This window comes from Castor canadensis, chromosome 6, assembly GCF_047511655.1.
Source record: "Castor canadensis chromosome 6, mCasCan1.hap1v2, whole genome shotgun sequence".
NCBI lineage: Eukaryota > Metazoa > Chordata > Mammalia > Rodentia > Castoridae > Castor > Castor canadensis.
The window spans coordinates 118,189,157-118,215,015 of record NC_133391.1 but is presented as its reverse complement, the minus strand read 5'-3'; the positions used below and the strand labels follow the sequence as shown (position 1 = coordinate 118,215,015).

At 40.5% G+C, this 25,859-nt stretch overlaps 1 protein-coding gene and 1 non-coding gene across 6 annotated transcripts in view; one reads left to right on the top strand and one right to left on the bottom strand.

Moving 5' to 3' along the window:
• Window positions 1-25,859, top strand: part of Arhgef28 (Rho guanine nucleotide exchange factor 28) — a 285,671-nt gene that overhangs the window by 10,320 nt on the left and 249,492 nt on the right. The window lies entirely within an intron of this gene.
• Trnaa-ggc (transfer RNA alanine (anticodon GGC)) lies at window positions 8,962-9,031 on the bottom strand. Its single transcript has one exon. It is a non-coding gene; the product is annotated as a tRNA-Ala (tRNA).

Here is a 25,859-nt window from a genome sequence, read left to right as displayed (position 1 = left end):
ATAATGCTTTTTGGTATTAAAAATAAAGAGTAAGAATTTGTTTTTCCCTCCACATTCATAGGTAGCTATTAGAAGTATGTGAGAAATCTGTATTATATGATTTTAAAAAAATCTTGTTAGTGTGAATTGGACTTGCTTGCTGGTAATTGGTATCATTCATTGTGATTGGGTAATGAGTTATGTGCAAGAAGGTATAGCAAAGGTTGGATCAGAAGTGGTATTTGGGTTGAAACCTTACTTTGTCCCTGATATCCTAGTTGGGTCACATTACTTCCCTGGGACACATCTGACAACCAAGGGATTGGAGCCCATCCATTCCATGGCGTGTTCCAGCTCAAATTTTATGGAGGGGAGAATGGTGGCTTAAGCCCCCTTGGTTACTAGCATGATGCTTGATTCCCAGAGCACATTCAGGCACTTGACTGGCAACATCTAGATTGTCAGGAAGTTGGGTTTGAAGATGGTACTTAAGTTTGAATTGTTTTCAGGGAGAAATGATTGCTGATCTTCTGAGATTACCCTGTCACAGTGACTCAAGCTATTGTTGTCAGAATACTGCATGAGCAGTCAGGTGGAATCAGCCAGTAATAATCTAGTAATTCCTTTAATTGAATTCTAAGATGAGTGAAAATGGGTATTAATTTGATTTTAGCAGATGGAACTTAATGTACCTAACTCTATTTAAGCTGAGTGGAAAATGTGCCCTGAAATGTATGGCATTTTGGATAAACATCAATTTTCAGTTAAAACCAGAACATTTGTAATGTCTCGTTCTCTTTCTCTTCCTCCCTTTCTCCCTCTTTTTTCCCTGCCTCCACCCCGCCTTTCTCTTGGGAAGCACAGTGTGTCTTCTTCTGTTTGATTTCACAGTTTTTTTTTTCCAAAAAACTAAAACCTCTAGTTTAGAGGTGACTAATAATAATGAAGAAAACAAAGGCTCATTTGCTTATAAAAGGCTTGTTTTTCATTTTTATTAGGATGTATTCATTGTACAGGAAGGATTCATTGTGTCAATTCTAAATAGACTTTCATTGGTTAGATTGTCCCTACCATCTCCCCATCTCCCCTTCCCAGGGCTTATGTTTTAGGGCATAATGCCTTCCATCTTTCATGAAACCTCAAGATAAAGGTACTTCACTCCATTGCTGACTTGGACATGGGACATTACTCTGCTTGGGATTTTACTTGCTGGGGTGGGTGCAGAGGCTGTACACCCTCTTATCATCCAAGAGTTCTTTCCAAAGCTCTGCTCCAGGGAATTTTGGGGGCTTTACTTGGCTTTTGAGCCTTCATCAAGTTGAGCTGGGGTGTGATCACCAGGAGGCATATGCTTGGTGCTGGAGGGTGAGGGGTAAGAGGCTTCCCAGCAGCTTTTAAGAATTTCCCAGAGCTGTTGAATCAGTCAACATGAAAACCAACAAACAGATGGTGAGGTGGAGATGCTGTGTGCTGGGTGCTCTGAGCAGCCCAAGTGAAGGCATTTCTCTAGGAGTCATGTCTGAAAAAATAGGGAACAAAGTATTGGTTATTTTTTTCTATTATGGTGTCCTAAATGTGATCTATATTATAAGTAGGTGCCTGCTTCACTATAAAAATGAAAGTGAATTTAAGAAATAGTCATTGCATGAAAATCTGCATACATCATAGCTCATAAATGGAATTGGAGGAATATTTTTCAAAAACTCTTGTACTTGCCTTAAAGCATTTTGTTTTTTGGGTATACATAATTACTCACTGCTAATTGATTAGAAAATCCTCTCAAAATGGGGCTTGTAAGTAAACTGATCATTTACAATAGTTATTTGGGGAGGAGAAAAACTTGGATGTTTTGAAATAGAGGAGACTATTCTCGTGTGTAATCATTCATTTAGGCTGGTATTTGCCTCGCAAATTCAAGGCCTTGGATTTAATCCCCAGCACCACACACTTATACAAAAGGAAAACCAAAGAAACAAAATCCCCAAAACAAGCAAACAAAAAAGCCTGCAACCAATTTAAGTTTATTTTGGTAATCTGCTTATTATAGTAACTTTATACTTAAATTTATATGGAAAAACATAGTTTTGTATCTTCTTCTATTTTTCTGACTATAGACACTTGAGAATTGAGTCAATTTTACAGAATTCCGGAAGTATCTTGTAAAGGTCCTGTGTTCTCTTGACATGTCAGGAGTGAATTGAATCTTTAGTGTCTGTTGGGGACAGGTCTCCAGTCTGGGGCTAAGCACCCCACCATAGAATAACACAGAAGGCCACCGCCTCGACCCAAAGCTGAAGCAGGGCAGGTAACTCCTGGTGCGTTATCTTGCCTTAGTGACACAAAAGAGTGCTGCTGTGAATCCAGGAGCCCATCCTGGCTTACATGTATTTTGGGGCGCAGTTGAACAGCTTAGTATTTAAAATGAAAAAAATGAAGCCCTCTGTGCTGCAGTGCAACATGACTAAACGTACGGAGCATTGCAAGTCCCACAGTGCGACTTAAAAGATGCTAATTGAGTGATTCACCGCCTCCTGTGTTGTTTTGACAGGAAGTGTATCACGTCTCAATAATTTCCTTAACATTTTTTCCTGCCAGGTGCCTGTTTTCTTCTCATTGCTAACTTATTCCTGTAGAATTCCAAATATGTGCTTGCCTTTCCTTACCCATACACTTTCACAGTCCCCTTTCCTTTCCTCCTTCTTTAGAGTGGCTGGTGCACATTATTTGTTTGTTTGTGTTTGAGCAGCTATTTTGGGAGCTGATGTCCAGCCAGGATGCTTTTGTCTGGTGAGAAGATCTTTATGGCCTCAGCATGTAGAATTTTACAAAGGCAGCTTGAAAACATGTCTGTTGACAAATTCCATCAGAGACCATGCTTGCATGAAGTATTGTTCATTCATCTCTGGAGATATTAAGAAGGGTTTTCATTTCTCTGTCTTGGGTGTGTCTATCTATCTATCTATCTATCTATCTATCTATCTATCATCTATTTCTATCTATCTATGTCTATAATATATATGTATACTTAAGTAAGCAAAATTTATTTTTACAATGGGTATGAGCTACCTTGAAATGAAACAAATTAGAATACACATTTTTTCCCCCCTAAATTAAGAAGTCAACACAGATGTGTGCAAAGAGGCATTTGTAATTAGTTCAGTAACTGTAGCTGCTGGGAATATTTATTTGTGTGTTTGCCTTTGAACATTTGGGTCAGTAAACAAAGTATATATATCTAAATTTATGTAAATTTTGCTATAGTTAAAAAACACTTGTAAATTCTATTGATTTTGTGAATTATCAGCTATAGTCTTTTATTTTTATGGTTTGATTTATTTTTCTACATGTGATTTATTTATTTTTTATTTTTATTTTTTGGGCTGTACTGGGGTTCAAACTCAGGGCCTCATGCTTACCAGGCAGGTACTGTATTACTTGAGTCACTCCACCAGCCCTGATTTTTTTTTGTGTATGTGTGTGTTGGGTATTTTCAAGAAGGGGTCCCAAGAACTATTTGCCCAGGCTGACTTCAAATCTCCATTCTCTTAATCTCTGCCTCCCGAGTAACTAGGATTATAGGTGTGAGCCACCAGGGCCTGGTTTATGCATCTAATTTAAATCTAGTGATTTGTTAACTACTTTCTCTCCTTGGTAAGATAAGATTTTTGTTTAGATTTCCTACATTTCTTTATGGAATATAGAATTATTGCTTTTTTGTGGTCTGGGGTTTGGACTCAGGGCCTTGTGCTTATTAGACATGCACTCTACCACTTGTGCCACTCCACCAGCCCTTTTTTGCTTTGGATATTTTTGAGATAGGGTCTCACTTTTGTTGCCTGGGCTGGTCTGCAACCCTGATCCTCCTGCTTTCTGCCTCCCAGGTAGCTAGGATTAGAGGCATGAATGTGCGGCACCCAGCTAGAATTATTGCATTTTATGTACAAGTGTCTAGTGAATAATTTGTTCAAATGAGTGCCCTTTTTTTTTTTTTTTGGCAGTACTAGGGTTTGAAATTATAGCCTTGTACTTTCTAGGCAGGAGGTCTACCACTTGAACCACACCCCAGCCCTTTTTGCTGTACATATATATATATTTTTTAATCAGGCCTCTCACTTATGCCTCAGCCAGTGTGGACCACAATCCTCGTGTGCATAGCTCGAATGACAGGTGCATACCACTGTTCCCAGCTTTTTATTGATTGAGATGGGGTCTCGAGAATGCTTTTGCTCAGACTGACCTTGAATTGTGATCCTCCTGATTTCCACTTCCTTAGTAACTAGGATTACAGGAGTGAGCCACCAAGACTAGCCAGCCTGCTGTTTTTGTAAAATGGAATTTCATAGTATACTGAGCCTTACATGAAAGGTATGTGACGTTATAATGTATCCCATGTGCCACTGATGACTTTAAGAAGACATGCTTATAGATGTTGGTAGGCAATCTTGCTACTCAAACCACTGTACACGTTCAACTGCTCTCAAGAACTAGTTTTCTATATTATGCTTTTTCACATTTGTACTTTTTCTCTTATTTAGGAATAACAGATTATATACGAAAAGAATACTATTATTTTAAATTTGTCTTCTGCTTTTGTTTTTGAGACAGGGTCTTAATATGTAGCCTAGGCTAGCCTGGAATTGGAGATACTCCTGCCTCAGCCTCCTGAGCACTGAGATTATAGGTGTGCACCACCACGTCCAGCCTGAAATAGGATACTACGAATTGCCAAATCAATGACTAGCTTAATAAATGCCAGCACCAAGTGACTGTTTTTGTATTGTATTAAATCTGTAACAGATGAATGTCTAAACCAGAATATGGTTAAAGTGAGATGCACATATTGGAAATAGCCCACCAGCTGGGGCAGCAGTACTATCTTATGTGGTGAGGAGATGAGAGGAGAGGAAGATGGGCACTTCTGGTCCCGGCTCCTTGTTCCCGGTTCTCGTCCTTGGATTCTTCTCTGCATTTCTCTTGCAGGGATTAGACAGCTATCTGGCCACAAGCCTGTATGTGATGTACCCTCATCCTTTGCCTCCTTGTGTGTCATTTTCTGTGATTCTATGAGCATTGTACAAATACTTGCAGGCATTTGTTGCAACAAAAAAGCTCCTTGAAAGCTAAACAGCCTCATTAAGTGTATCTCATGGGTTTGGCGTCTGAATGCACATAAGTAACAGTTTGGCAGGGCTTTGGCATTTATAATGCCAAACTAGGTTCCATCAGTGGAGGTCTAATGTACTGTGGGTTTTTCTTTTTCAGTTTTGGGGTTTTGTTGTTTTTTTTTTTTTTTTTTTGAGACAGGATCTCAAGTTGGCATGGAACTCCTCCTGCCTGCACACCCCTCATGCCGGGATTATAGATGTACACCAGCATGCTTGGCCCATGTACTCTTCCTAAGCAGAACTTTCTTCTGTGTTACTGATGTTCATAAATGTCTAAAAAGATTAAAGGAAGAAGAAATAATTCTCTCTACAAATCAAACTGCTAAGGATTTATTCTGTGTAAGTTCAGCCAGCTAAGGATTTATTCTGTTCAAGTCAGCCAGATAAGCATTTATGTGTTACCAGGTCACTTTGGTCTTATTTGGAGTTTCAAAATCACATTGGCGATGGGGTGGGGTGCAAACCCATGTAACTTGAGGTGAGTGTTTCACATTCCTGGTTTTCTCATCTGTGAAATGGATAGACTGGCCCTTTAGATGAAATGACTAATTTGTTGATCAAATTAAGTTATAGCTTGAAACATTTTAGCAAGTTTAAATGATATATAAATATAAAACCTCAAACAATAGCTCCATTTGCAGGGTTATTTGTGGCTTGGACTTAGTAGAGCTGTATGTATGTATGTGGAAAAAGCATGAGTGTGACCCGTTGGTACTGTGCCAGTTCCTAAGTCTCTTTGTTAATTTAACACTTCTACATTTAGTAATGGGTAAGAAAAATGTGGAGCCAATTCAAATTAGGGAGAGAAAGTCTTACAGGCTTTGTTGTATAGGAAAAGGGACTAATGAGTGGCTATGTTCTTGTAGGAATCTCTAGTCCTGCAGTCAGAGTCACAAAGACACCATTCTTATTTCCCTCTATTGTTTAGCTAGAGTAGAAGGCCACTTGAGAACAAACAGTTAGTAGACCACACATCCCCCTTTCAGGAAAAGTAAGTTGTCACTAGAGACATGTGGTGTGAGTTCCTCTGTCCGCTGCTGGGGATGCACACGTGTAAGCCCATGCTTACCTCCCTCTTCCACTCAGAAACGGACAGCTCTCGGCCAGGCACCAGTCTTACCTGGTGATGAAAAGGCCCCTCTCAACTTTATTAATTTCATGTTAAGTTCAAGTCCTGCTCACTTCTAAGGACAATACACCTTTTTTTGTTGCTGTCCATACCGGAAATGTGGAAGGCCAGGTACACTTTGACTTCTGGAGTCTTGAATTTTTTGGTTGCTTCCCAGGGAAGGAGCTGGCTGTTTAACACATTAAAAAACTTCTCCACTCTGCTCCCTCCCCACCCCTATCTTATCTTTTTGGGCTGTATAATATTCCCATGCAGAAGACAAGGGCCTCTGATAGTAGTGTGGCCCATGGCATCTTTGTGTACTGTGAGCAATGAAGTTGATGAGGTTTCATTAGGCTTCTGAGCAGTGTCTGCAGCATCTGAGGGCCCTGTCCTAGAGAGTCACTTGTGACATTTTTATCAACTATCTAAAGGTGGCGTGCAGCTCTGGAGTTTGATATTAAGAGTGAAGAGGATGGTGGCCCCCTCATCAGTGATTTTGGCTTTGTTAGGCATGGGGCCTGGACACTCCTGCATGTTATCTTTAATTTCTGTGACACCCTGGTCTGTGCCACTCCAGCGCCCTTTCTTTCCTTACTTTCCCACAGGTCAGAGAGAACAGAAGAGGCCAATGACTACTTCTCCAAGTTCATGGCTATTTTTTTTTTTTTTTTAAGAAAAGCATAGTACTACTTTAGGCCCAAATCACTGTGACTTCTCCGTACTTGTGTGCCCAGCATTTCCCAGCTTAGGTAGGTATCAGATATACTAGGTGTGCTGTGAAGAACCACTCTAAATGTTGCTGTGTGTCTTCCCATTGTGTGTTATCCGCACAGTGAGTGAGAATGTAGGTTCTAGATAAGGATTTGAACTAGAAGAACCCAAGTTGATTTTGGTGGAATTCTACCTGGGTTCTCAAGTATGTCCTCATGGTTCCAACTTCACCATTTCTCTGGGCTGTGGGATCGGATTCTTTGCTTTGGTCCCTGTTTCCAGTGCCCCCTCTACCTGTCTGCATCCCCCACCTTCTCCTAACAACAGCTGTGCTCCTTTATGCTCTCAGAATGAAGTTTCTGAAATGCAAACCTGTGTGTGCCTGTTTTCTACCTAGAATCCATCACTAGCTCCTTGTGTCATCAGTCCCTGTGACTCTGTGAGGCCTGGACTCCCATGACTCTGACCTGGCCACCTGCCAAACAGTTCTCCCAGGACCCCTGAACACATCTGCGGCTTTTCTGCCTCTGCATGATTTTGTCCTTTGCTCATCTTTCCTTTTTCTCTTCACTTCCTCCTCCCTGCCAGACCTGGCCTCTCCTTTGTTCAGGACACCTAGAGCCACCTTTTCTTTTTCTCTAGGATTTAAAAATTATCAGTGATGAGTAGTAATTGTGTGAGTTCAGACAAAAGTTTTAAAGCAAGTCCAAGAGTGTGTGGTTGAATGGTAACATCTGAAATATGTTACTCCAGTTGATAAAGTACACAGGCTCTTCACATTGGCTATTTCTTAAATTCACTTCTGTTTTTATTTTGAAGGAGACATATCTTTATAATATAGATTACATTTAGAAAAAATAAACAATATGCTGATGCTTTTCCTATCAGGCATGGCTCCCTGAAAATGCCCTTTACTGCACTGTGTTGTCATCACCAGAGTGCATGTCATCTTGTATCACCCCATAGACCTTGGGCTCCTGCACCTAGCTCAGTGTCACATTCACAAAGGGCGCTCTTGTAGCTGTATGTGTGGATAGATGACAGCTGCAGATTCCAGCCAAATGAGAGACACTGTGTGCTGTATCTCAGGGTCTGTGGTCTGGAGTGATACTCTCTAGCTTATAGAGAAGTGGGGCCATTAGAAAAAGCCTTGGGCACTGAGGCCACTTGATTAAAAATGTCTGGCAGGTGACACCTGGGAATTTATGTTACCCTCCAATGGCTTAGGTTACTTTTTGCCTCGGAAGCTTTTTATGAAATCATGGTTGATTGGTGCTATTTCCTTCCTTCTCTCCATTAGCTCGCTGCTCTGTATACAAGAGGTTTTTGGAGTCTTGTAGAATTTCTTCTTTGTAAGAGAATAAAGTTTGTATAACCATTTATAGTTTACAGAGACCTCCTAACATCTCATTTCATTCTCAACAGATAGGGACATGGGCCAGATTTTATCATTTGAAAGATATGGAACCTGGAGTTCCGAGAATTTAAAGTCAGGGTCATGTTTTTAACATGCTTTATGTAACTAGGTTGTCAGGCTTTCTAGTCACTTGCAATTTTTAAAGTTCAGAAGTGATGGGATTTCTTCTCTGGTTGTTTCCTTAAAAACAGGCCAAATAAAAATGTAAGTTCATAAAATAGCATTTTCTAGTGATTTCAAGGAGTAAAAAGATCACTGTAAATTTCAATCTCCTTTTGACTGATTTTAATTTTGAACAAAACATAAATGGAATTATATTTTGCTATAGGTGATCCTTTCTCAGAAAACATCACAACAGATTAGAGAAAATGAAGTATTCTAAGCAACTTGGGAGTGCTATGATTATTAGTAAAATTAATGTTGAGGTTAAAAAAGAGCTATTTTGATAAAAAGTTTTGGCAAAAAGTCTTGTGATAACTTTGACTTCTTTTTATTCTCCATTTTCCTCTAGAATTTTTGTACATCTTTGTTTCTCCACCTCTTTTTCTTTTTTGAATTCTTTTATTGTTGTTGCTATGTGGTGGTACTGGGGATTGAACCCAGGGCCTCATGCTTGCCAGGCAGGCACTCTACCACTTGAGCCATGTCCCTGGCCCTTTTTGTTTTAGTTATTTTTCAAATAGGGTCTTTTGTTGTCACCCAGGCTGGCCTGGACCATGATCTGTCTATTTATGCTTCCTGTGTAGTTGGCATGACAGACATGCACCACCATGCCCAGCTTGTTTGTTGAGATGGGTTGTCACTAACTTTTCACCTGGGCTGGCCTCTAACTGTGATCTAACTCCACTTCCTGACTAGCAGAGATTACAGGCACAAGCCACTGTGCCCAGCCTTTACCCTATTTTCTTTTTCTGAGAAGAGCCTGGAGAGTTTTAGCAGTGTCTTAGACTCCTGTGATTTGGATTAATTTTTCCTTTCTTTTCTTCTTCCTTCCCCTCTTTCTGGCATGTATACCTTCACCTGGTTTGGGTGTTGGTATCTGTGATCACTGGGTTTCTACACAAATGCCCGCTGAAATCTATATCCTTGATTTGATTCTGATACCATTTTTAAGCACAGGCCAGGGGAATCTGTAAATGATATGATTTGGCAAAAACTTTGACTTCTCAGACTCAGCATTTGAAACAGAACATGTTAATTCTTTGCCTCTCCTGCCTTAGTTATAGTCACCCTTTGCTAAGCTAGAGCCCAACAGACTGCTTTTACTTTCTTTTTCCTACCCACTAGGATGACTTTGACTTTTCAACAGGCCTCGGTTCTGCCACATACTCTCCACTGCTGCTGTTGCTTCAGTCAGGCCCCTCAATGATTCCAAAATGACCCATCAGAAAAAAGAGTTGATTATTCCCTCCCTGGATAGGCTCTTTGGTAGCTTCCCATCCTCTCATTCCTACATAACAGAAGTGGAAGGTTCTCAACCCATCATCCAAGGCTTTCCAGGACCTGATCTGCCTCTGCATCCTCATCCTTCTGTTCTCCTTGTTCCCCATCTCCTTGTTTATGTCCCATTAGAGAGCTTGCTGTATACAGTCACTAATCCTGGCCTTTCTTTTTTCTTTTTCTTTTATATTTCAGAGGTACTGGGGATTAAAACCCAGGCCTTGTAATTGCTAGGCAACTGTGCTACCACTTGAGCCACACCCTCAGCCCTGATCCTTGCCTCTCTGTCCTTGCTTTGCTGTCCTTGCAATGCTCAGAAGAGACAGCCTTGGTCATTGGTAGATGATCATTCTGACAACTCCTGGTCTTTAAGATGCCCTAAAGTATTACTTCCTTAGGAAACTTTCTCTTATACCCTCCGGTGTTAACTGGGTATAGTTTAGCTTACTTTAAAGAGACTTAAACAGAGGCTTAAATAAACAAGAGTGTCACTCTTAAGAGTCTAGGCCAGTAGGTGTCTGGACAGTAGCTGGCTCACTCTTGAGGTCATCTGGGGGACTTGTTGCTTTGCTATTCCCTGGGCATTGGCAGGCCTCATTGACTTGCAGCTGGCTGATCCCTGCTCATCAACATCCAGCCAGTTAAGAGTGGGGGAAGGAGCAGGAGGGATATGATAACCCTTCCCAACTCCAATATTGTGTACACACACTCCTCTTCACATCCTACCAGCCACAACTTCATTGCATGTTCACATCTACCACCAGGGATGGCAGTGATAGTCTTCATGCGAGATCTTAGCCCAAAGGCCAAGAAGCAATACAACATAGTATTTAGCACAGCCAAGGCTTATGCAAATACATGAACTGTGTATATAATCTAAATTTTTTAGCCAGGCCTGGGGGCATGTGCTTGCAGTTTCAGCTATGTGGGAGGCTGAGGAAGGGGGACCAGTTGAGCACATGAGTTCCAGACTCTGTCTCAAACAAACAAACAAACAAACAACCTATAATCTAAATCCCAAACCCTATAATCTAAAGTTTTCTAGTAATGTCATTAAAAAATAAAAAACAATAAGTGAAATTAATACAGTATATTTAGCCCAGTATAACTTAACTATTACCATTTCAGTGTGCAACACCAACCACATTCCGAGTGCTCCAGTCACATGTGGCGAGAGGCTACCATATTGGACAGTAAAGCGCTAGCTAGTTGGCCATGTGCCCAGCTAAAGTTGAAGGAGCCTGCCACTAAAATGAAAGTGGAATTCAATATTAGGGTAAGCTAGTAGTCATTACCATAGCTCCTCTTAACCACCTATCCCAGCTTAATCCCACTACTTGGTGTTGCCTATGACTCCCTGTACACATAATACCTATTTAGTCTGTCATCCTGAGCACCTTAAGGGAGAAAAGATTGGATCATCTTTTCTCCAGATTTCTGTTTAGTATCTGGTGTATTTTAATTATCTGATAAGCGTTAGTTGAATGAATGAATGAGTGACACCATCAAATGGAGATTTCATTCAATTATTTTCTTTATGCTTAGGCAAATGTTATCACTCCCTCTCTTTCAAGCATCAGAAATCCCAATATTGTTCTTAGAGTGATGGATAAACTATGATTCTATCTGGTAAACTTGCCATTAATTCAAGGATCCATTTGGTTGGCATTCACATATTGATATAATGGCAGGTTCTCTGGTTCCACAAATAATGTTCTGGAAAATAAGATGTCCAGTGTCCATAAAATTCATATTTTCCTTGAAATTTTGAATCTTACTCTTGTAGAGGTTATCATTGTACTAGGAAAGAACAGAATGGAGCTATTAGTATTGGAGCCTTACATTGAGAGTTCCTGTTCAGTGGTTGATAACAAATGCCACTTCCAGAAAATATTATTGCTACCCTATTGTGTCATGGAAGGGACAGAATTTTATATGTGAAATATAGCATTGCCAGAAGTCAACAAGTGAGCAAAACTTATCAACGGTTCCTGGAATTAAATGGAACATGAACATTAAATTAAACAGAGAGCTGAATGTTCCCTGAACAAGTTAAATTCTAGCAGTTACAGGCAGTTCCTGTCTCTCACATCTTTGTCTTGCATCCCTTGCAGTCGGGTGGCTGCAGGAATAGCTATCCTGGGCTGGACCCTGAGATGTCATGGCTTCTTTCTTTCTGGAATGGGCGGTAGTGAGAAGAGAGGCAAGAGGAAGGATGAGTGCCCAGGACTGTACCACCACCTCCCACTTTTTGTCAGCAGCCTTCTTTTCTTTTCCTCTCTTCTCTCAGTGCCCCTGCAAGCACAGGCTTCTTTTCCACTTCCCTCAGTGCCTCTTGGGATAAGTCTAACTTCGACCAGCTTGTGGCATCCTTCAAGAAAATAATTTTTATAGCAATAATAATCATCACTGCCATTACTATGATAATATGGTTATAATGTATGCATGTGCCAGGCTCTTGCTAAAGGCTTTATGTGTGTCACTCATTTGTCCCCACAACTATCTTATGAAATAGGCATTGTTATCATTCCCCACTTTATAGATGATGAAATAGAGGCTTAGGACTAAGTGGCTTGTCTAGAGTCACAAGCTAATGAGTTGTTAAACTGGACTGACACCTATGTATGAATTTAAATCTTGGGGTTTTAACCATGCCTCCCAAATGTCACTTAGGTGACTATTTATTTGATAATGACAGAGTTGGGGAAGGGATTAGGAGGATCAGGGAGAGGGGCCCAGGAGCATTGGATCTAGAATAGAGTCAAGCAGGGTTTGGATGAGCTTTTGGAAACAAGGAGGATTTTGTGGTACAGCTAGGAGTGGAAAATATCAGCCAGGTTCATTTACATTCTGATTGTCAACAGAGCTTTCACTGTGACCCTCTCTAGAATGAAGCTGCAGTTGAGGTGGTTCTTATTTTATTGAGCTCTGAGACAGGAAAAGTGGAAAGAGGAATCTCAGAGGCATGGGATTATTTGCCTGAGGCCATGTCCTTCATGAGTAAAATAAGGGAACCACATACTTGTACTTGTTATTTGGTTGCAAGTTAATTTTATTTAGTTACACTGTTTCAGCATGACCTTTAAAAACTTTGTAACCAACTCTTGCTTGTGATTTCTACTAAATGTTTCTACTTGTTACCAGGAGAAAAAGGGCCTAGAAAATACCAAAAGGGAATGTGTGCTTGCTTGAGGAATAATGTCAGGGAGATGGAGAGGCTTGGGACCGAAACCTATTCCTCAGCTGCTCAAAGGGTGAAAGAAGAGCTGGGTGACACAGTGGGGGATGGGCAAAGGGATTGGAGGATGTGCACTGGACCCCTCTGCCCTGAGGAGAAGTGGAAACGGCTTACTGAAGTGGAACCCTGGGGATCCTATCCTATGGGCTATGGCCCATACCCAGACCGTTTCTCACTTGAGTTGGTGTTCTGATTCCATGGCTGGGGAGGGGGGGGGGGAGGGAGAAGTGTGCATGTCATATCACCCCCAGGACTGTGGCAGGAGGAAGTATGTCCTTGGAATTCTCAATAGGAACCTGGGTTCTCCTGTGCAACATGGCTAAACAGGATGCACCCTGGGTCAGTATTTGAAATAGTTAAATGGCTCTTATAGGCTGGTCCCAGGGTATGTGGATTTGTCTTCAATTTGCAAATAATCCAGTTGCAAGTGTTGGGATCTGGCCTATTCATAACCCTAGAGATGTATTCCAGTGATGGAAATTGTGTATATCTATAGGCTCCTGATCCATACATATGAAAAGTATGTCTTGATAATTAGAATTTGGGGGAAATAAATAGCACAAAATCTGAAACACTGCCATTCAGAGAAACCAAAATACCTTTGGTAGACGATGACACAGTTAGTTCTAAGATGCTTAGGAGAGTTAAAATGATAGCTTGACTTGGGTCAAATTGCATAAATGCTCCACCTTGACCTGGACTCACACATGTGGGGCTTTCAGGCTAAGGTTGGTTTGGACTAAGAAGAAGATAGAAAAAGCCCTAGGCGGTACAGTCTGGGTGATGAGCTGTGGAGTGAGAGAGACTTGAATTTAATTCTCCACTAGGTCTTAGTTGGTGACTTTGGATCTGTAATCTGTTTTCTTATTCTGAAAATAGAAATCACATTTTATGAAATTTTTTTGCAGAATAAATGATTGTTATAGCGAAGAGGCAACTCAGATTTTGTAGATAATAAAAATGGAGAAAAAGCAGTTGTACTAGAAGACAAGTTCTTTTTTCTTTTTTTTTGGTGGGACCAGGGTTTGAACTCAAAGCTTCACACTTATAAACCAGGTACTCTTCAGCTTGAGCCACACCTCCAGTCCATTTTGTTCTGGTTATTTTGGAGGTAAAGTCTCCCAAACTACCTGCCTTGGCTGGCCTCAAACTGTGATCCTCCCATTTTCAGCCTCCCAAGTAACTAGGATTACAGATGTGAGCACCAGTGCCCTGCTAGAAGGTGAGGTTTTGTCTTGCAACCAAACGTGTTTTGCTTAGGTTGTATTTATGCAGGAGGGTAGAAGAGATCACCCTCTTGCGAGGTCTCCTCCCAAACTGTCCTTGTTGCTGGCACTCTGTGTTTACAGATAGGGCCTGGTGCAGAGTAAACTTGCAGTCAGTGTTTTCTTATGCCATTAAATACCTTTCAAAAATGATCATTTTTATTGACTGCAAAAAGTTCTCTATCACAGTACTATTCTCAATATGGGTTATTTCTAATATTATTCACAATTGTGAAGCATTTTTGTCTGAATTTCTGGTTCAATTCTTACAAGACAAAAGGGAACTTTATGCTTTAATTGTGATTGTAAATTGACAGCTGAGTTAGAATCTGATGCTATGACTTCGCACAGCTTCCCGTTCTTCATTGCTTGTCACTGACCATTTGTCTCTCAGCCCACGAACCCCAGAACTTGCCCTACTCATCTTAGGTCCCTTTGGCATCAAGTGCTGGTTAAAGGTTTTGGGGTAGTGGAGGACTGAGGATGCACGCTTTGGGGTGACAAAGAGGTTGAGGCACTCCAGGCCATGTTCTTTTCCTCTGCATTTTATGTGTTATTCTGAAGTGACAAGGGACAGGATATAAATAGTACGATCTCTACCCTCAAGAAGCTTATTATCTAGTTGAGGAGGTAACAGTAGCAGGGAGGAAATAATTAGAGAATTTATTTAGGTCAGAAATACTACCTGAAGTATATATATATATGAATGAGAGAGAGAGAGAGAGGGGCCCTTTAGGCAGGTATGCCACTATTAGCAAGAGCTTAAGGGCTGGTACGGTGATTCATGCCTGGAATCCCAGCTACTTAGGAGGAAAGAGATAGGATTGCAGTTCTAGGCCAACCCAGGCAAAAAGTAAGACCCCCATCTCAACCAAAAAATGGGGCATTTGATTTGTGCCTGGAATCCCAGCTACATGGGAGGTGTAAATAGGATAGTGGTCCAGGTGGCCTGGGCAAACATGTGAGGCCCTATCTGAAAAATAACTAAAACAAAAAAGGGCTGAGGGCATGGTTCAAGTGGTAGAGCACTTGCCTAACAAAGCAAGGAAGCATTTGGAATATAGGAGGAAAAAGCATTAGGTAGCCAGGTGGGGTGGGGCCCCAGAAAGAAGGTTGGAAGGCAAACAGCTGGAGAGGTATAATAAGCAATAAAGAGTCTTTGTAGGTTTATGAGGGACATGAGGAAAGTGGTTGAACTGGAAATTCAAAGGTGGTGTCAGAAATATCTCGTCAAGAAGGTCATTCATAAATACACAAATACTTAGCAATATGATTTTATAACTCCTTTGGAGTTTTTAAATCCTCCCGTATCTAGGAGGATCACCTCATGGGGGCAAATGGTTATTACCCCCAATTTTACAGATGGGAAACAACTCCCAAGTGAATGAGTAACTTTCTGGTTCACACCTCCTTCCTGGCCCATTGGGTTTTCAGTGGTGCTGCAGGGTGTGGGGCAGGGTTGCTGTGTGGACAGGAGAGGATGCATGCTGTGCACCGGGTACTTTACATGCATTTGGTTTCATCAGCCTCACAGGTTTTCATAGCCATGGGTATTATTAGCTCTGTGGCACGAATAAGGAAATTGAGGCCCAAAGAGATTCATCCAGTTAGAGGCAAAACTGCGGCCCTCATCCGGGTGTCATGACTTTCTTGCCTTGGTTCTTTGGGTGCCGATGCTTCGATGAGCTACAGCTGCTTCTGCTTCCTGCTTTGCTCAGGGTTGCGATGGAGTTGACTTGAGGGTGCTCTGTGTACAACACTAAGTTATACTGGAATGAGTTACTAAAGCTTGTGTCTTCCCTTGGGATCACATTGTATCTTATGGAGATGAGTGTGGATTCCAGTGAATATTAGGAACTTCCAAAAGCTAACTTGGGAAAATAGAATTTGGATTTCTCATGATTTTGGAAATCTATGCTTCAATTTCTTCAAAGCCCCTCCTTGATTTCAGGATGGAGACTCACAGTGTTAGACTGGTATGCAAGATAGCAAGTGAGAGACCCTTGCTCATGTCTTTAGTTTCAGCCCTTCCTCTTGCTGAGCCAGCTTAGCCCTCTCTGCCCTTGCCTTTATACTTGCTAACTTAGATTCATCCTTCAAGACTCAGAGTAATGTCCTGTCTCCTCCTCCAGGATTCCCCCCTGCTCATAACCAGTCCTGGACCAAAGTTTGTCATTCTTGACCTGCACTTACCCTTGTCAGGGGACTTCTGCCCTGTACTTTCCAGAAAATAGACGAGGTCCTAATTTGACCCTGACTGCCTCCATGTTGTCTACTTAAGTCAGGACCTCTGATTAAGCATCCTAGCCATGTACCAGCCTCTGGCTGCACTGGGGCAGGGAGAGGACAAGGAAACCCCATGATTTTGGTGAGAATGGTGGAATTCCACTGCCTGTCAAAGCTACACACAATAGGGGGAGTCTCAGGAGGGAAGTTCCAGGCATTAACAGAAAAAAAAAGGGGAGGATATCAAATAATCAGCACCTCACAAATGTCTACTCTAGAGAAGGAAGGGAGGGGACAGGAGCTGAGGCCCTGAGGGGCTCTCACACAAGGTGAGGGAATGAGATCTTCCCTTTCCAGGCAGCAGACAGCCACTGATGGATTTAGAGTAGGGGAAGAACTGAGATGCCCAGAGTAGTTACTCGGAGTGGTTGAATCTATTAATCTTAGGCCTCATGGACTAAAGGGAGCTGGGGCTGAAAGTGGTGAGACCAGTTGGGAGATTTGTGACAGTAGGCAGTAAACACAGGATTGAGAATCCAGAATTTATCAAGTCATTAGTAGATGAGGGATTAGCAATCTGTGACCTTGAGGAAGTTGACTTTTCTTGACTGTGGTTAATTTTGCTAGGTGAAATGCTGTTGGAATGAGCTAATTTAAGTCCTTGGTCCACATTTAGACTAATTGTAATGTTGGACAAGGTTTTGCTCCAGATTGTGTGTTCTTCTGGTCTCTGGCACATTCTGAGGCAGGAATTAGACAAAGTGAAGGTTGTTTGAATTCTGTTATAAAATCCCATTGGGCAGGGAAATCCATCTATGTGAATTATGAACAGAATCTGTACAGTAGCCTATTCATTTCGATGGTAATCGTCACCATTTGAATGGAGTTGGACAGCATTTAGAAAATAAGGAAAGACGCCTCCAACAAAGTGCTTTTCATGGATGGTTCTTACAATGTGCCTGATTCTATGGCTCCTGGACAAAAGTTTGTATATTCTCCCAGGGTTCTGTCATGCTTGTAGCTTGTACAACTAGGAGTTCAGCCCAACTATAGTTCATAGGTCAACACATTTTGCCTCTGCTTGGAACTTTTCTAGAGTGACAGCTTTTGTTAGCTTATTTTTAACAATTTTTGTTTGGCCCAATATTTACTGTATTTTTATCTTGAGAGATCATTTCTAGAAACCCTTATATCAGAACTATAACAAGTAGACTTCTCCTGTCATCTCCTTTTGCCCATGCAGATAACTTCTGGGATGTTAGTTTACTATTTCAGTGATTTTTTCTTTTAATGATGTTGGGGAATTGAACTGAGCTAAGGGACTTGCACATCCTTGGTAAGCATTCTATCCCCAAGCTACACTCAGCCTTTTAAAATTTTATTTTGAGACAAGGCCTTGCAGTGTTGCCCAGTCTGGCCTGGAACTCACCATCCTCTGCACTAGCTTTCCAGGCTATCTTGGATTATAGGCTCCCACTACCACACTGGCTTCAGTGGGGTCTGTAAGAAAATAGTTAAAATTGTTATGTTTCTACCTCAAGAACTCAGAAATAGAGTTTCATTGTCCCTTTATTTGAATAGCTCATAGTGTTTTGTACACATTAATTCATTAACTCTCAAGAAAGCTCTGTGTGGAGGCAGTGGAAAATATTTTTTTCCCTGAGGCAGTATTTACATGTTGAGAGACTAAGTCTGGAGGCAAAGCAGGACAGGCTTGTGGACCAGGAGCCAGGGTAACTCAGGCTGTTCAATTCTCAGTCTGGTCCTCTTCCTTGGCCATTAGAAAACCCTAACTCATTTTTCTTTGAAAAATACTTATGATTCCCAAAGAAAATAGTCCTGCAGGCCAGTTTCTACCTAGAGAACTGAACAATGAGAGGGGAGCCCTGGTAAAGGTTTTCTTACAAAATGGAGAGGTGATTTCTTTTCCTTGAGTTGTCCTTGAATTTTGTCTGTTGTAGCTGGAAACCAGATGGCTGTCCTGAAGCATGTTTTTGTTTCTAAAAATCATGTCTTGGATGTTCCCATCTTATTTGGCTGTTGATGCCTTTCTGAGTGTTAGAAGGGAAGACAGCAGCTACCGTTCTACCTCGGGCTTTGTATATGTGACCTCCTGACCTCCCCCCATACCCTCTTTTTTTTTTTTTAACATCCTTAAGGACAGGCTGGGTCTCTCCTGTTAGCCTCCTCTTTGATTCTTCCTATTAGAGCTCTTATAAAAGAGTAGAGCAGCAAAAGGGCTGTGGGCAGAATAAGATCCAGCCTTATCTCTTGTCTATGTGATAGCTCTCCTCACGTGCACATCTCTGGCTGATTGTATCCAGATCTGAACTCCTGGTTTCCTTCTCCAAATCTGCACCATCCCCCTTCTCTGCTGGTGACAGTTTCATCCTTTTCTCAAGACTTCAGGCCTGGGAGACAGCTGTCTTTTTCTCTCATCTTCCACTTCTAGTTTGTCAGCATATCATATTGGTTCTGTTTTCGAAAACATTAAGAATCTGATCATCTCCATTGCTAATCCAAGGTCCCAGCTACTTTCCTCTCTTGCCTAGATCATTGTAATGGCTCTGACAAGACCTTTGGTTTTGCCCTTGACCCCTCATAGTCTGCCTGTAGCATAGTAATAAGGTTGATCCTGGTAGCATCAGATACATCCCTCTTCAGCTCAGAACCCTCAAATGTACCCTCATCATATCAGAAGAGACCCCAAGATCCTGATTTCCACCCAGGCCTTATGTGAGCAGCCCTCTATTCTGCTGTCTGTCCTCATCTCCTCTTGTTCTCCTTACACACTCTGCTCCAGGTATATTGGCTTCCTTGCTAATCTGTGAATGCTCACTCATACCATACCTGTTCCCATCTTGCCCCATGTCTTCCCATTCTCTGCTTCCTCTGCCTGAGCACTCTCAGGCCACACATGCACAGACCTTTGTCCAATGGGCTTTTCCTGATGACTGTACTTAAAATTACAGCTACCCCATCCCTGTCAGTTTTTTTTTCTCTCTTGGTTCATTTTAAAACACTGCATATCAGCTAATGTGCTATTAAATTAGCTTTTCAGATGGTATCCATTACCTATAAATAAATTGCAAACTTCAGAAAGACTGAGGTGTTTGTTTCTCTTGTTCAGTTACATAATACCCAGTACATAACATCCTGGTGCCTAGCAGATACCCAAATATAAAGATCTGCATTTTCAAAATAGTCACCCTTGCCCTCCAGTCCAATTCAAAGAATATAATGATTGGTCTTACTCTCCTAATTAAATTTTGGTATGTATGGAGCATACCAAAGGATGGCAGAGGAATAATTTGGCTGAAAAGATAAATACATGAAGCAGTTGTGCTGCGATACAATGGATTATTAGATTGTAGGATAAGTAAAAGGTATAGGGAGATTGCTGAGAAGAAGGAGTGAGGGAAGGCATTGGAACCTATTGAGAACCTGTTGAGTGTCCTTACTACCTTAGGTGTCTTGCCTGCTGGATTCCATCTGGTATTCACTATGGAGATTGTGAGGCAGGGGAAGGAGCCCAAGGTCATTTCACTAGTGGTGTTTGAGCCAAGATTCAAGTCCTTGTGTCACATGGCACAATATATAATAGTCAGGGAGGAATCTGTGGAGGTGATAAAGCTGGGTTTGGACAAAGTTTGTAGAGCCTGAATGGGAGACATATGGAGGGCCAATTGTGGTCAGGTGAGAGTTTATGTGGCAAAGTGGTGACCAATGGTTTAGGTGCAAATCAAACAATAGTCAGGAAGACTTTGGACATCTTCTGGTATTTGATCTGATGGGTTTCAGAGGGTGAGGTTGGTTCTTGATCAGAGAAAGGTAGAAACAATGATTTTGAGTGTTGAGTTTTTAACCTGGCATTAGTATCCAGGATGGATTAGAACTAGGAAAGATATACTACTGGTGACCACGTAACAGGCTTCTCGAATGTAGTTGTGTAGTCCAGGTTGGCCTGCAGCTCACGATCCTCTTTCTTCTGCCTCCTGAGAGGTGTATGCTGCCTCACCTGAGTCTACATTTTTCTTTGTGAGCATACAGAATATTATTTACTAAAATGAATTTCACAACTGACATGATTCTGTGATTAATTTTTCTAAGATCTCTTTGTGTTGAGTTTTGCACTTCTACTATCATCTATCTAGATATGAATTTGTTGGTGTTCAATATATTTTTTAGTATCAGAGAAGTTTTATCAATTCATGGAAATACTCAAAAAATATCTCTTCAAATAATTCCTCTCTTATTTTGTATTTCATTGTAACTTGAAATCCTACATAAAACATGTTGGACCTTTTCATTCTGTAGTTCATGTTTCTTATCATTTCCATATTTTCACCTTCTTTAATGCTGTGCTGTATTCTGGGTAATTTTGAGACCCAAAGTCCAGGGTTCCAGTTATCCTTTCACTTTTCCTTCTTTGTGATTTAACCTATGTAATGAAATTTCAAACTGTATTTTTTATTTTCAGAAGTTCTCTTTGGTTCTTTGTTGAGTTGGCCCGAACTTTTTGAATGATATCCTGTTGTTTTTAATGTTTTCAGTTATTTTAAACATTTTTATTTAAATATACTTATTTTATAGAATATTCACATGGTCTATTTTCTGAAGTTCTGAAGGGTTTAATTTCACTGTTTGAATTGTTTCTTGGTATTGGAGAATTTTGTCAAGTGGTTTATCATTTTGAATTGTGAGCCCATGTCCAGTGAGACATAAATGGTGGATATCTTGTAATTTGAGTTAACCTCAAGTATACTTCCGGTATAGGGTCATTTTGTATGTTAGATTTTCAGTTAAAGCACTCCAGGGAATACTTCCCCCCATATCAAGACTTAGGACTTAGGTTGAGACAAAAAATGGTTCTTGTCTCTTTCTTTTGCTGGTGGTCATATTTTCTATTATTATTGTTATTTGTTAAAGGTGTAACTCTTTGGGTTTCAGTTCTAATTCATTACCACACATGGGTCAAGACTGTCTTCTGTGGCCATTAAAAGCCCATATTTTGGGTACTGAGACAAGCAAAACTCTTCAAAGATTGTTATTAGGTTACCATTCCATTTTTCAATGAGCAGTTATGGTTTTGGAAAGCTCCCTTACTTTCTTGGAAGAGTTAAACTGTGCATTTAAAATAATTCTTTTTTTTTTCTGGTTCTGGGATTTGAACTCAGGATCTTGTACTTGCTAGGTAGGCAATTTACCACTTGAACCCTAAAATAATTTTTTTGCAAGTTTTTAAAGTAATCTTTATTTTTTTTAAGTTAACATGTGCATTGCAGGAAACAAACACATGAAGCAAAGAACATAATCATCCATAGCCACAAGCAGCACAGTTGGAATGTCCTAAATCCTGCATGTACACACAACGATCCATTTTAAGTAACTTAGATTGTATGGTCTGTGTCATGGTTTCCCACACATTGTGAATACTCAACAAATAAAAATCCCAAAGCTACATGACCTAAAATAATACATACTACAGCAGAAAGGAAGTCCATTAAACATTTCAATGAACAAGTTCTTTTCAATGTATCCTACAAACTTAACCTGTCCATTCACGGCAGGATTACTGTTTTTCTTGTGTTCTCTGCTAGCAAGCAGTGCTTCTCTTTATTTATTTTTACATGGCCTTAGTTATTTGTGTGCTTCTTCTAGGAGACCTTGGCTTCCCAGGGACAGAGACCTTGGCTTATTCACCTTAGAATTTCCAGTGCTGAGCACAGGGCAAGAGGAAGGGAACTGTGAAAAGGGAAAGCTTGAAAATACCCACAAAGTCACTTAGCTATTAGGAACAAATGGGACCCAGATTATGGGAGGAGAGGTGGCTGGGTGCATAGGTGCAAAGCAAATGAAAGAGCTCCAAAGGCCTAATCTATGATGAAAGGTACTGATTTCACAGTAGGAAATGACATCTTTGGTTCAGAGTGAGGTGGCATCTCACTCTGGAGAAAAATGGAACCACTGTTGTTGTTTTTAGTAATGTAACTTGTTAGGATGGTTAAATTGAATTGTTTTAGCATGGCATAAGCTCATGGCAGAGAAGCAGACAATGGATATAGTCTAGAATGTGTGTAATAGGTTATTGATCAATAAATCACTCCCTTGGTCTGATTGAGTTCTGATAGACACATTGCATACCTCAGGGATTGTGTTTTATATGTGTTTTTAACTGAATGCTCTGTGAACTCTTATCTCAAATGAGATTTTCTCCTTAGGCATGTAATCGAAATTTATAGGCTACACACCTTGGCAAGTTTGTAATGTATATAGATGCATGTGAGTTAGGACACACACACACACACACACACACACACACAAATAGAAACTCCACACTTTCTGTAATATGGCTAAGAGGCCTACTTGCCTTAAATTATTCCTCAAACTTTTGTTCTGTGTTCCCATTTTAAGGTCATTTTCGAATCATAGTGTGCTAGTAGGAAATAGCAAGGGTTTATATCGATTACTGCCCATTATCATATTAATCTTTTTTATATCACTCAGTTAACCATCATCTAGTAAAAAATATAAGTGTAAAGAACTAGAAGACAAGATATGTAAAAGTTTATGTGTCTGTGTGTGTGTGCGTGTGTGTGTGGTGGGAGTGGGGTTGAGCAGAACCAAAGTTAGCTGTATTAACATGATGAAAAGTACTGATTAAGAAGTACTGATTAGGCACTGACAATATCTTGTATGCACACATTTGTGTATCCTGTCAGGTTCTTTTGATTATGTTTCTTTTCCACAAAGGGTAGAAAGTGGTTCACGTCATGGCATGTGAGGATCTGTCTTGATGTGAAATTTGATGTGAAATTTGCTACCTTAGGTTCTGAGAAATGTATCATTTAGTTCCTCCTCCCCCTCCTTCTTTCTCCTCCTCCCATTTCTCCTCCTCTTTTTTTCTCTGGATCAAATCCAGGGCCTCACATATGCTGAAAAGGGCTTACAACCCCAGCCTTCTACTTCTTTTCTAATGGTGCATTGATTAAAATATTGAGCTCAGGTTTTTTTTTTTAATAGAAAACACATCAATATTTGAGAATCATAGAAACATGACTTGAGAAAGGGACATTTGGCTTTCCCAAGGACTTATTTTGTTAATACCGTGAAATGGGAAAAGGTCCAAGTTCTACCTGCTTCATAGCAGGCATTGCATGTTTTGGAGCACATCCAATGTTAAGAGTCACCTACTTGTCCAAGTGAAGGTTGCTTGGGAAGACAGAGCCTTTCTCTTTGGTTCTCTTGGTGTTGAATATCAACAAGGAACTTACATATCATACAATAAAACTATTCATCCCAAAGGATTCATGTGAAGTACCCATTTATGTTTTTTCACAATGTTTTTGAAATATTGTAATAAATGTAATCCTGCCTTTATATTTTATTTAAAGGACATTTCAAGATAGTTAGCAATCAAATTATACTGAAGAGTAAAATATTTAGGAATTGTATCTAATAGACACATTTTTGAAAAAAGGCACAAATATACTACTTTCTTAGGGGATTACACCAAAGACATTATTTTGTAGTTAATTGTTACAACTTTTGTAGGATGTTGGAAATAACCTGAGGTTGTTGCTGACCGTACTTGTGTTTGGACTTGTCTGTAAACTGTTTCCTTATGCTCTTTGTAATATTCAGGAAGATAAAAAAATGCTTAATTTGTTAGTTGAAGATTTCTTTGTAATTCATTACAGTGTATAATATTTAATGGATAAATAAAACTCTTTTCTGTTTTAGACTTAAATTCCAAAAATTATTCTTGACATATGTAGTCAGACTCATGCAGTTTCCAGGAGCCACATTTAGAAGTGGAATTCAATCAAGTAATAACATTTTGACTCAGCTTTCAATGAGAGAAGTCATTTGATCATCAGTTTATCTCATTTTTCCCTTTCCAGCTGTTCATCTCTCCACATTTGACCAATGGTGCCATCCACCTAGATTCCCATCCAAGGAGCCACCTTAGATTCCTCCCGGTCCATACTGAGGTGGTCCATTTTGTCTTGGTAATGGCTCCTGAATTTATCTGTGCCCTTCCTGTAGCACTGCTTTTGTTCAGTATGACATATCATTGGGTGTGGGAAAAGTTTCCTTCTGTCCTACAACTATCCCATACATGTTTCTCAGGAGCCCTGGAGGTCCTTGTAGCTCCTGAATACACCTTTCTTTTCTGCTTCCACGTAGGTATGTCCATTGCTTCTGCCTTAAATGTCCACCTATTTCATGGTCTACCTGGCAAATCTACCACCTAGTGAATGCTGTTGAGAATTGCTGTTGGCACCTGGGGTGGGACAATTCATACAGCATTGATCTGTCATTATAGAACACTTAACACCTTGGTTCCTGAGTGTTGAATGCCAGTAGTAGCTCCATCCTCCTACCAACTGAGTCATTATGAGAACTGCAGAAGCTGCCCACCCCCCTCTTCCAAGCCCTTTCTGGGTAGCAATGCCTCTAGTTAAAAACCGCTACATTCTTTAAAACTCAGCTTAGGTTTTGCATATTGGGAAGGCACACCTGGTACCTTGATGGGCATTTCTACCTGCCTTTCCTCACTGAACCTCACACACATTTTGTAGCTTATTTTCCTCTCTCTTACTGCGCTGGCTGTTCCTTCAGGGTGGCCCCATTATCAAGTATATAATAGACACTCAGTAAATATTTATAGAGCAAGTGAACGTTTATGCTATCCTTGGTATTTGTCTACTCTTGTACATTGTTATTTACCTATTTCACATGTGCATATCCTTCCTTTTTAAATAGGTTGAAAAGTACTTGAAGAGGAAAGACTTATTCCTGTTTTGTTTATTACCTGGTGCAAAACCTGTGGGCAGCAATGAGTAACTGTGCTGAACTAAACCAAACATTTAGAGACTAGTTGTATTTCTCAGGCGAAATCTCAGTTCTTTTAATCCTTGCTTAAAGGTCATATTTCTAAATGTTAAAGCACTGTTTTAGAATTTCTCCAGGTTTTATACCTTTGTCCACTTGTTTTATGGTCTGACAATTAGCTATCCCAGTTCAAGAAGGTCTCCATTTTTGTTGGTGAAGGGCAGTTATTTTCCATTCTTATAAAGGGTAAATGCCACGTGACTGGGAATATAGCCACAACTTACTACCTGAAATACAGATAAAAGACTTGGGGGGAGGAGCAGTGGTCTCTCTTCAGTGGTCAGATTTGTTAACATTTGAGGACCCACCTCAGGGTCTCCTCCAACTCATCTAACTAGCAGGAGGATTTCCCATGTGACTATGTCCCCTAAGTGTTCTGTGTGCCTCAACTTTTTTTTTTCTCTCCAAT